Raw genomic sequence first — 12,347 nt, 5'->3', positions numbered from 1 at the left:
CAGAATAACCACGAGAATTTTTCGAAACATTTCCCAACCTAAAATTTCCCACTCTCCGTGTTAAAATTCTATTCCCGAAATTCCCACCTTCTTTTTGAAGAAGGAGGAGGGTTTATATAGATGGAAAGAAATAGGGTTTCGATTCTGGGGTGGGTCATACAATTTTCGGCCCATTTTGATTTCAAAATCAAAAACCTTATCCAAAGATGAAGAATATGCCCTTTTGATGCCGGATTCCCAACGGATTGAAGGCGAGGTGGAGGGTCGAGATGAAATCGTAGTACTGGCGAGCTTCGTGGCGCAAATCCGTGCTGCAAGGATGAAACGCGTCTGGCAAAGCTGAAATCCAGCCTGCCCTGCTGCGAAGCGTACTGGCAAGGGAGAGAGAAGCGACGCGATTGAATCGCATTGGGTTCGCGTGAGGGAGGGAGTTTGGGAGAGAGGGACGCGTGAAGGAGATGCGGGAGAGAGCGTGGGGGAGACGCGAGTTTCTAGAGAATATTGTCGCATCTGGGGGGGTTTCTGCTTCTCCTGGGTTTGTTGTTTTTTCTGGGTTTTCGTTTTTTTTGGGNTGGGAAGGAAGAAGGAGGGGGAGGTCGGGTCAAAAGGGAAAGGGGGTCGGGTCGGGTTATTGGATTTGGGTTGGGTATTTAATGTGTTGGGCTGAATTTAGGAAAGGAAGTGGGATGGGTATTTAAATGTGTTGGGATTAATTTGGGCTGCCTGAAAAGGGGGGAAAATTGGAGTGGGCTCCTGAATGGGGAAGTGTAGGAGGTTTGAGTTGAAGTGGGCTGGTAGGTTGGAAAAAGCCCAAATGAGTAAAATTGGCATTTTCAGAGGGGTGGGCTTGTTTTTTTAAAAGAAGGCCCAAATCAGGTCTTTTAAAATGGATTAAAGGAGAAAAGGGTTAAATTTAAAAGATGGCCAATTTTAGTTAAATAAAAAAAAAAGGCTAAACCTTAAATAAAAAAAATGAATTTGTATTAATTAATCAACGAGCTTCCTTTTTTTTTTTATTATTATTAATATAATCATAAAATAGTGCTTTAAAGTATAATTATAATTTAAACTAAGATACGATGCTTACTAAAATTAAAATATTTTTGAAATGGTTTTGAATAATCATGAAATATACTAATTATGTACATAACTATGTAAACATATATATTATCTAAAGTTATGCTAAAAGTATCCGAAGTAACATAAAGTTCATACATTCTACTATTTAATTGTCGCAAAATTCATAAAACTAATTAATTTAAATTGTTTGGAAAGCTTACGAAGCTCGATAATTAATTTATACCGACGTGGGTCAAAATTTGGGTGTCAACAAGTGTCCCTCATTTTACTTGGGTTGATGCAAGCAATTCGAGGAAAATGAAATTGACCAAACCAATTTTGACCAACCCCATTCATTTTTTAAAGGAAGGATTCGACAAAGGGTTTAGGAATTATGGCCGAACCCTTGAAACAGGTTTCCTACATATCTCAGGCTATATGAGAATTCAGGCCACTTGTAGTTCGATAAGCTTGATTTACCACATGATTTTGAAAGAGTCAAAAGCCACCTCGATACCGAATTATGAAGGTATCGAAATGCTCGAGAATAGAATTTGAGAGCTAATGTTGGAATACAGCCGAGTTTTCAACATTGAATCCGCCTACATATCCTTAAACTTTCGGAATCAGGCTGTGTGTAGTTCGACTCGATCAATGGAAAAGGTAATCTATTATGCTAGATAACCTTCGGTTTTGGACAAGTGACAAATTAAACGAGTATGAAAAGGAGGCTTGTAACCTCTTAGCCATGAATGTGGCGCGCTTCACACCCATAATTAAGAACTTACACGGACATAATTTCCAGAGCTCTTGGCGCATTGTCACTTAGATTGGAAACTTGCTTCCGATAAATCGAAACTTCCGGATGAGAGACTGAAACTGACAGAACTAAAGAAAAACCCACATGCTTCGATAGGGGTGGTTCGATTGTGGTGGAAGTCGCTCCTCTGCTCGCGTCCTAAGAGTTTGACATTCCTCTTTGGACTGTGTCCCAGTTCGCTGCTAAGAAAAATTCCACGTTGTGCTGCATCCCTTTTGATGTCGTCCGCACCTGTGGTTTTTAGAGAATTCATCCTTTTGGATGCTCTCGACAAAGACTGAGATAAAACTCGTCAGCTTAAAAATGCAATTAGGATGGGAGACAGTGTCTTTTTACCATGTCGACACCTCATTGTTCTCCTCAATATTCGACGTTGACTCGATCGGTCTGACGTCCAGCAAATAAGGCTTATGCCTTGTGTTTTGCAATATAATCTTCAATGTACTCTATACTTGATGTCAAAATAAATAAATAAATGCTGATGCGATATTGATATTTCTTTTGCCGTCATCTTCGATGCTCTTCTTGATGTTTACTTTTATCAAAATAAAAGAATGCGGTTGATGCCGATGGTATGTCTTCTTGCGGGGCGTGAATATCTTTCGGCGATACGTAAATTCCTGCGAGGTACAAAATCTTCTCGCAATGCATAACTTTCGGCGAGGCTTGAAATCTTCTCGCGATGCACAAATTTCAATGAGGCATGGATCCTTCTCGTGGTGCATAAATTTCAGCGAGGTATGAACTCATCTCGCGATGTCTGAATTTCAGCGAGGCATGAAATCTTCTCGCGATGTGTAAATTTTGACAAGGCATGAAATCTTCTCGTCGCGTATAATTGTTGACTAGCGATGCATGATTTTCCGCGATACATGATTTTTCGCGATGCATGATTTTCAACGAGGCATGGATTCTTCTCGTGATGTATTAATTCCAGCGAGGTATGAAGTTTTCTCGCGATGTATAAATTTGACGAGGCATGAAATCTTCTCGTCGTGCATAAATCCAGCGAGGTATGAAGTCTTCTCGCGATGTCTAAATTTTCAGCGAGGTATGAAATCTTCTCGTGATACATAATCCCAAACTCGCTATGCATGATTTCCGTAATGCATGATTTTCCGCAATGCATGACTTTCCTCAATGCATGATTTCCGCAATGCATAATTCTCCGCGATGCATGGTTTTCCGCAATGCATGACTTTCCTCAATGCATGATTTCCGCAATGCATGATTCTCCGCGATGCATGGTTTTCCGCAATGCATGATTTTTAACTCGTAATGCATGAATATTTATATCGTTTGTGTTGACGATAACGACAAGACGATCTCCATATAATATATCGACTTGATCGATAATAATAAAATAATAATAACATAACTATCTCTTCTGGGGTAATGCGTTGTTTTGATTGACAATAATTATCTTGCTTTGATAACGCAATGCAAATAGCGTCCTTCACGGAAATTGTGAAGTCTTCGTTGAGATTCCTGTTTGATTCACCTTTGAATCTGGCTAGACACCTTTCGTAAATTTCATATTGTTGGGAATGACTTGAAATAAACAAACCACATTCCCAAGCATCCTGACACAAACGATATGAACTGCCTCCTGCTCCCAGTAAAATTACTGGTTTTGGGGATAGTTTTCTCCTCTTTGGGAGCTCTCCATATTCATTCGTCGGGAGAATTTGGCCGATTTCAAAGCAAAGCTATAAACCTGCATCCACAGCAAAATTGTCAGTTTTAAAAACATACTGATCTGTGTCGATTCCTTCAGTTGTTTGCTCCTTGTCTTGATATCTCCGATTGATTTCCCGCTTTCCCGACTCTTGATAGATAAGAAAAAATATCTTATGCCAAAATAAATGAAACATAAAAGCGAGATTTTAAGAGAAATAAAAAGAATCTTTAAGAAATAGTATGTTGAAAAAGTCACTGCCAAGTCATGTCATATCTGGCTTAACGAGCTCCTTTGAATCTGACACTCGCTGATGAGTTTTAGAGGCACTACGGACTTGTAGGGAAGATTCTAACGAAATTTTGAGGCCATCCTCAAAATTTCTGTCCCAGTTTACTGTCTTGCTTATCTTTCTACTGTAACTAAACAGATCGCGGGATTTTTGAGATCCTCTCAAAAATTCTGTCCCAGTCGCAAATCTCGAAATGTCTTTAGTTTGACTTGCTGAAGAGAAGGCTTCTTCTGGAGAATTTTTGAGTCCCTCTCAAAAATTATGTCCCTGTTCTATTGCAAAGGGGAATAGAACTTACTGAAGATATGACCGAACCCTTGTGGCGCCTACGTATCCCGTTGAGGCAGGAATCAGGTCAAACGTAGTTCCCCTTAAAGGTCAACAAGAATAAAATTTACAAAGAAACCGACCGAGGCCGACAAAGGCCGCCTACGTATCTTATTCTTGAGAATTCAGGTCGAACGTAGTTCAGATACAAAGAGATAATTAAAGGGGATAGATGGGGTGACCAAAGCCGACATAGGCCGCCTACGTATCTCGTTCTCGATAATTCAGGTCAGACGTAGTTCGTTACAAGAGGGATAAGAATTCGAAATGCACAAATACAAGCAAATAGAATAATTACAAGTAAATGATAGAAAATGCAAAAATGAAACTTCACACATAGTATCTCTTGACAGCATCTGAGTTGATAGGTTTGGGCCATACACTGCCATCCGTCTCTGACAAGACCAAAGCACCTCCAGATAATACTTTACGAACCATGTAAGGACCTTGCCAGTTTAGCGCGAACTTTCCTTTGTACTCATCTTGATGAGGAAAAATACGGTTAAGAACCAACTGACCAACTTCAAAATCCCTGGCTCTTACTCTTTTGTGAAAGGCGCGAGTCATCTTTTGTTTATACAACTGGCCATGGCAAACGGCAATCATTCTCTTTTCATCAATCAAAGCCAGTTGATCGATCCGTTTGCTAACCCACTCAGCGTTACTTAATTCAGCTTCTTGGATGATCCTCAATGATGGTATCTCGACTTCAACAGGTATGACTGCCTCTGTTCCGTACACTAGCAAGTATGGAGTGGCACCAGTCGATGTTCTGACCGTCGTTCGATAACCTATTAAAGCGTACGACAACATTTCATGCCAACCTCGATGTTTGTCAACCATTTTCCTCAAGATCTTTTTGATATTATTGTTGGCGGCCTCTACAGCTCCGTTCATTTGGGGGCGATAAGCAGTTGACTTTCGATGAATAATCTTGAATTGTTCACATATCTCTTTCATCAGATGACTGTTGAGATTTGCGCCGTTATCAGTAATGATGGATTCTGGAACTCCAAATCTGCATATCAGATTGTTGCGGACAAAATCGGCCACCACTTTCTTGGTTACCGACTTGTAAGAGGCTGCCTCCACCCACTTGGTGAAATAATCAATGGCAACCAAAATGAATCTGTGTCCATTAGAACCGGCCGTCTCTATAGGGCCGATGACATCCATTCCCCAAGCTACAAATGGCCAAGGTGAACTCATAGCGTTAAGTTCGTGAGGTGGCACCCGTATCAAATCGCCGTGCACTTGACATCTGTGGCATTTTTGCACGAATTTGCAACAGTCATTCTCCATAGTCATCCAGAAATAACCGGCTCGAAGAACCTTTCTTGCCAAAGTATGACCATTCATATGTGTACCGCAAACTCCAGCATGTATCTGTTCAATAAGCCTCACAGCTTCAACAGCATCCACACATCTTAAAAGACCCAAATCTGGAGTCCTCCTATACAGGATTTCTCCATTTAAAAAGAAATTGAGAGCCATGCGGCGTATCGACTTCTTCTGATTAGATGTAGCGTCTTCTGGATATGTCCCAGACTCCAAGTACCTCTTTATGTCAAAATACCAAGGCAGACCGTCTGGTTCTGATTCAACATGTGAACAATGGACTGAATGTTTCTTCAACTCTATATCCAGTGGGTCGATGTAGTCAGTATCCGGATGTTTGATCATCGAAGCGATAGTGGCAAAAGCATCAGCTAATTCATTCTGTATTCTGGGAGTATGTCTGAACTCGATTTTGCGAAACCTTTTACACAGATTTTGCACATACTGTACGTAAGGTATAATTTTTGGGTTCTTCACAGCCCATTCACCTTGAACCTGATGAATCAAAAGATCTGAGTCTCCAATGACCAATAACTCGGAAACATTCATGTCGATGGCCATTTTCAAACCAAGAATACAAGCTTCATATTCAGCCATGTTATTTGTGCAATTAAATCGTGGTTTAGCTGCCATGGGATAATGCTGACCAGATTCTGATATTAAGACTGCCCCAATACCTTTACCTTGGTGATTCGCCGCTCCGTCGAAGAATAATCTCCAACCTGGATACGCTTCAGAGATATCTTCACCCGCAAATGACACTTCTTCATCGTGAAAGTAAGTCTTAAGTGGTTCATATTCTTCATCCACTGGATTTTCTGCAAGATGATCAGCCAAAGCTTGTGCCTTTATTGCCTTCTGAGTCACAAACACGGTATTGAACTCACTCAACAGCATTTGCCATTTAGCTAACTTTCCAGTCGGCATCGCTTTCTGGAAAATGTACTTCAACGGATCCATTCTGGAAATGAGATATGTAGTATATGAAGACAAGTAGTGTCTCAATTTCTGGGCAAGCCACGTCAGAGCACAACAAGTTCTCTCCAGCAAAGTGTACTGAGACTCGTACGAAGTAAATTTCTTGCTTATGTAGTAGATAGCCTTTTCCTTCTTTCCTGTCTCGTCGTGTTGACCAAGTACACATCCAAAGGCACTATCCGAAACAGACTAGCAACAAAGGACTCCCTTCTCGCGGAGGAACCAATACCGGTGGGTGAGACAAGTAGCTTTTGATAGCATCAAAAGCAGTTTGACACTCCTCAGTCCACTTAGTCGGGGCGTCTTTCTTCAACAACTTGAAAATAGGCTCACACACCTCTGTTGATTGTGCTATAAACCGGCTGATATAGTTTAACTTCCCTAAGAAACTCATCACCTCTTTTCTCATTTTCGGCAGAGGTAACTCTTGAATTGCTTTAATCTTGGAGGGGTCAAGCTCAATACCTCTTCTGCTGACTATAAACCCCAACAGCTTCCCAGCTGGGACTCCAAAAGCGCATTTGGCGGGATTTAACTTCAAGTTGTACCGACGCAAATGTTCAAAGAATTTTCTCAGGTGTGTCAAATGGTCTGAACTCTCGCAGGATTTGATTATGACGTCGTCCACGTACACTTCAATCTCCTTATGAATCATGTCATGGAAAATAGTCGTCATGGCTCTCATGTAAGTGGCACCGGCGTTCTTGAGGCCGAACGGCATCACCCTGTAGTGATATACACCCCAAGGTGTGATGAAGGCCGTTTTTTCTGCGTCTTCTTCATCCATCAAAATTTGGTGATAACCTGCGTAACAATCCACAAATGACTGCATCTCGTGTTTGGCACAGTTGTCAATCAAAATATGGATATTCGGCAACGGAAAATTATCCTTCGGACTAGCCTTGTTGAGATCTCTATAATCAACACAAATCCTGATTTTCCCATCCTTCTTGGCGACCGGGACGACATTGGCTAACCAGGTTGGGTATGCGTCACTTCCACCAATCGAGACTCTATTTGCTTGGTGATTTCTTCTTTAATCTTCAAACTCAGTTCGGGCTTGAATTTTCGAGTCTTTTGTTTCACTGGCTCGAACCCTGGGTTGATAGGTAGCTTATGGGATACGACATGAGTACTCAACCCCTGCATGTCACTGACTTCCCAAACAAACACATCACTGTATTCGGCAAGCAAACGAACCAGGCTCTCTTTCTGAGTTCCGTTCAGGTAGATGCTGATCTTAACCTCTTTGACACATTCCAAATCTCCCAAATTCACCGTTTCTGTCTCCTCTAAATTCGGTTTATGATGATTCTCGAACTGTCGAAATTCCTCTGCAACATAATCTGGTTCCCCATTTCCTTCTTCATAGTCGTCAACCTTCTCGTCATCTGTCTCATTTTGTTCATTTAGCTCATGACATGACATGACATTGGCAGGTCTGTAACTTATGTTACTGAAATCATAAACAGACAAAATTAGGAAAGTAAAGTATAACAAGCAACTAAATAAACAAAGTTAAAAATAAGGAGGCTTCCATTTAAAACAAAATGCAAACTTTGGTCATGGCACAGGGCCATGTCGCTTTTTAAACATCACAACGAAAATTCAAAATTTGAACAATTAAGAAAAATGCCGAAATGGTGGGTCTCGGGCCTCTTCCGGACAACCACCGATTTTAGTATGCATAAAATAACTCCTTTCTACCAAAGAGTTCGGGACATCAGGATTGGCGAGAAAGTCCAATTCTGCAGCATCTCCCCTGGTTCAGCATCACGAATGCCAGCTGGCTCGACCTCCTCCTCGATGATAGCATTGATCTCCTTGAAAAGGTCACAGATTCCTTCCCCACAATCTTCAGGCTCGGCATACTCCCGGACTGGAAAGGATTGATACAGATGTGGGATCGGTTTAGCCAACTCTTGATCCTTTTTCTTCTTCATCTTCACATCGTCATCTGTGGGGGTGTACCCCAAACCATATTTTGATCCGTTAGCAAGGACTGGAACAGGTTCGATAATCCCTTGGGAATTTCTTCCCAATCCGAAACCTGGCTCGAACCCATTCTGCAGCATTACCGTGGCGATCATTCTGTACACGGCCAGCATGGGGGTCTGCGGGGCCAAATCCTCATCGGTGGTATTTACCAACTCTACCGTGTAAAAATCCAAACCTTGTGGCGTCTCGTGAAAGACCGGCACCTGCTTGCCTGAATGGCTTCTTTCACCGTGAACAACTAGCTCCTCATTTTTCCATACCAGCTTCATCATTTGATGGAGAGTGGAGGGGACGGCCCCAGCCATGTGAATGAACGTCCTTCCCAAAAGAAGGTTATAGCTGGTGTCGATATCCAACACTTGGAACTTCGCGTTGAACTCCGCGGGGCCCATTTGGAGGGTCAAGTTCACCGCCCCCAATGTGTCTCTTTGCACACCATCAAACGCTCTTACATTAACCTAGTTTTGTCCAATTTTCCGAGGTCAAACCTCAGTTGTTTCAATGTCGACAAGGGGCATATGTTCAAACCAGATCCATCATCTACCAAAACACGATTGACGACCTTTCTGCGGCATATCACAGTGACGTGTAGAGCTTTGTTGTGGGATCTCCCTTCGGCTGGCAATTCATCGTCGCAGAAGCTGATGCGGTGTCCCCAAGTTACTTGATGAATCATGGCAGCTACGTTATCGCTGCTTGTACCTGAGGGCACGTACGTGTCATCCAGAGCTTTCATCAAAGCCTGTCTGTGGGACTGGGAACTCATCAGTAGGGCCCATACGGAGATCTGAGCCGGAGTCTTCTCCAAGTGTTTGACAATGGAGTAATCTTTAGGTTTCATCCTCCTCCAGAACTCGGCTTCTGCTTCACTTATTGGTCTCTTGGCATGGTCTTTCTTTTGTCCTCCGAGAGCAAGCTCATCAGGAGTGTAGCATCTTCCGGACCTAGTCATGCCTTGGGCCACGGCCGTTTCTATGACAAACTTGGGTTTGCCAAAATTTTTGAGGGCACCAAGGCAACAACCTTCATAGGTGTCAGAATAACGAACTCTCTTTTTTCCTTGACGCTTAAAGATGCGACAGCCTTTTCCAAGTCTTCTTGCGCAACAGGAGTAATCCTTTTGATTTCACATCGTCTTCGTCCGTCTCTATCATATTAATATTTCCACCCCCATGATTCGGCAACGGATTTGTATTGAAGTTCGGCGCCGCAGGCTGGAGGGAGACTACTTCTTGGTTGATCAGATCCTGGATCTTGTGCTTAAGATTGATACAGTCTTCTGTGTCATGTCCAACACTGTTGGAATGATAAGCACATCTATGCTCCGGTTAGTAGAACTTAGAGTTGACATCCACGGGCTTGGGCCCCACAGGGTGGATGTATCCGGCCGCGGATAGTCTTTCGAATAGCTTGGTCTGGCTTTCAGCCAGCGCGGTAAAGTTCCGCGAAGGCATTTTCTCAAACCTGGGACGAGAAGGATCATACCCGCTTTGCTGAGGGGGAGGAACCTGTTGATAATTGCGAGCATTTGGGCGAGGAGCTTGGGTTCTAGGGTAAGGGTTCGTCTGGTAATTTGGCACTGGAGCTTGGTAATTTGGGAGGGGGCTTTGATATGCTGGAGCTTGGACTTGATATGTGGGGGAAGGTGCTCGATAGCTCGACTGTACATTGGCACAGTTGGGAGCGATATTCTGGTAAGGGGGTGGGATTTGATAAGATTGGGGGTAATTTGGATACATGGAGGGAAATTTTTGGAGATTTGGGGGTGGATTTTGATACGACAAAATTTGGGCATCTGGATAAGTGGGGGCAGCATTGTAGTTGCTGGAATGACTGGATTGTGGGCGGTAGGCTTAGAGATTTTGGTGGAGGCTTGGAGCGGTCTTGAGGACGCGATGAGTTTCTGGGGACTTTTCTTCCCCTGTATGAAACAGCGGCGACTTCCTCTCTCTTCTTTCTCATCAGACCGGAAGATCCAGGCGATGCGGATACTCGGGCTATCTTCCCCGACTTCAGGCCGTCTTCGATAGTCTCACCAACTTTGACTATCTCGGCGAATTTGGCTCCGATTAACAAAATGATTCTGTCATAGTATTCGGGCTCTTGCACCCACACAAACACTTCCACAATATCCTTTTCAGTCATTGGAGGCCTCACCCTCGCTGCTTCTTTTCTCCACCTGTAGGCAAATTCCCGATAGCTTTCCGTCGATTTCTGCTTCATTTTCTCTAAAGAATATCGATCAGGGACTATCTCAACATTGTACGCGAATCGATCAATGAAGTCTTTAGCTAGCGCGCTCCAACTGGGCCACTGCCTGGTTTCGTGTGACGTAAACCATTCTAGGGCTTCCCCGCATAGACTCTGGCTGAAAAGCCTTATCAAGAAAGCCTCATCTTTGCCAACTCCCACGAGCTGGTCGCAGTACGCTCTCAAATGCGCCATGGGGTTGCCTACCCCTCCGAAAGTATCAAACTTTGGGATTTTGAACCCTTCGGGAAGGTTCAAGTATGGGTGGATACACAATTCTGCAAAACTTAATCCGACGACGTCCGGGACGCACTGCAACTCTTTCATTGCCCTTTTAATCTCCTCCTTTATGTCGATCTTTTTGCTTCTTCCATTGCCTTCCACTCTCTCTCCTGCTCCTCGTAGTGATCCAACTCGGAACCGTGCACCTCATGCTCGGCAGGAATGGGAATTTGGACGGTGGTTTTTTGTGGGAGGGGTGGAGCTACAGAAGGACTTGGGACGTTTTGAGCAATTTGGTAGTTTTGTGGGTAGTTTTGAGGATTGGTGTTTTGGGTTAAGTGGGGATGCGGTGTTTGGGGGTTGAAGGCGGTCGGATTTTGATTTTAATTTTGGGGTGGGGGGCTGTTTGAGTATTCTGGGGGTGTGGCGGCATTTGAGGAGGGTTATTTGGAAGCGGTGAGGGTGTTTGATAAGATACGGAAGCATACTGGGGGTTTTGGGTTGTTAAATCTATCCCAGACGGATTATGCACGGGTGTTGATGGCTGGTTCTGAGTTGGATCCAAGTTGGACGAGGGGAAGTACATCGGAGGCCTCGCATCAACAAAATTAGGTCCAAATCCGGGTGGAGGCGTGTCCTGCCTCCGCTGCATCTCGACTCTCATCTCGGCTATCTGTTGCATCAGTTGCGTGATTAGTTCATTTTGTTCTGCCACGGTGGGCTGAGCCACCACAACGTCTGTGAGACTAACTTCATCGTTGTTGTCTCCTATAGCTGTATTTCCTCTGTCTGAGTTTGGTCCGGGGAATGAATCTGTAGGACCTTTCGATCTGGTGAAGTAGGGATGATCTACCAGCTTTGATCGACACAGACCAGTTAAAAGTACCTGAGAAGTGAAACAACTCAAAGGCAAATTTGTTAGCGCATATTCGGAGTACAAAATGCATAATATCACACAGAAAGCAGATAAACACACAAGTCGCTTTGTTTGAGGATATCTTTAACCCATGAATGAGGCCGGAAATACGTTTTTTAAACAAATAGGAATTTGCTTGTTTAACGCTATCTCGGGAAGGCTGAATCACGTTGAGCTATGGTCTTCTTGTAGCTGCTTTTTCGATGCCCGTTAATCTGATCTTCATATCCTTCGCAACATGAGGGAGAATGAAAATTTTTTCAAAGACAGGGGCCGGGCTGGGAAAGGCTGCCTACGTATCTCACAAGGAGAATTCAGGCCCAACGTAGTCGAGTTAGGATGAAATATTTTCATTCATTCTTTCATTTCGATTACAAGGAAATTGAAAGACAACATCGAAATTCCTAAAAGATGACGATAACATTTTGGTGATTTCTCCCCTTATTGTTGCGTCACTCCGTTCCTTTCA

This window comes from Solanum pennellii, chromosome 8 (genome assembly GCF_001406875.1).
Source record: "Solanum pennellii chromosome 8, SPENNV200".
In the NCBI taxonomy this organism is placed as follows: domain Eukaryota; kingdom Viridiplantae; phylum Streptophyta; class Magnoliopsida; order Solanales; family Solanaceae; genus Solanum; species Solanum pennellii.
Note: the sequence above shows the minus strand (reverse complement) of the source record.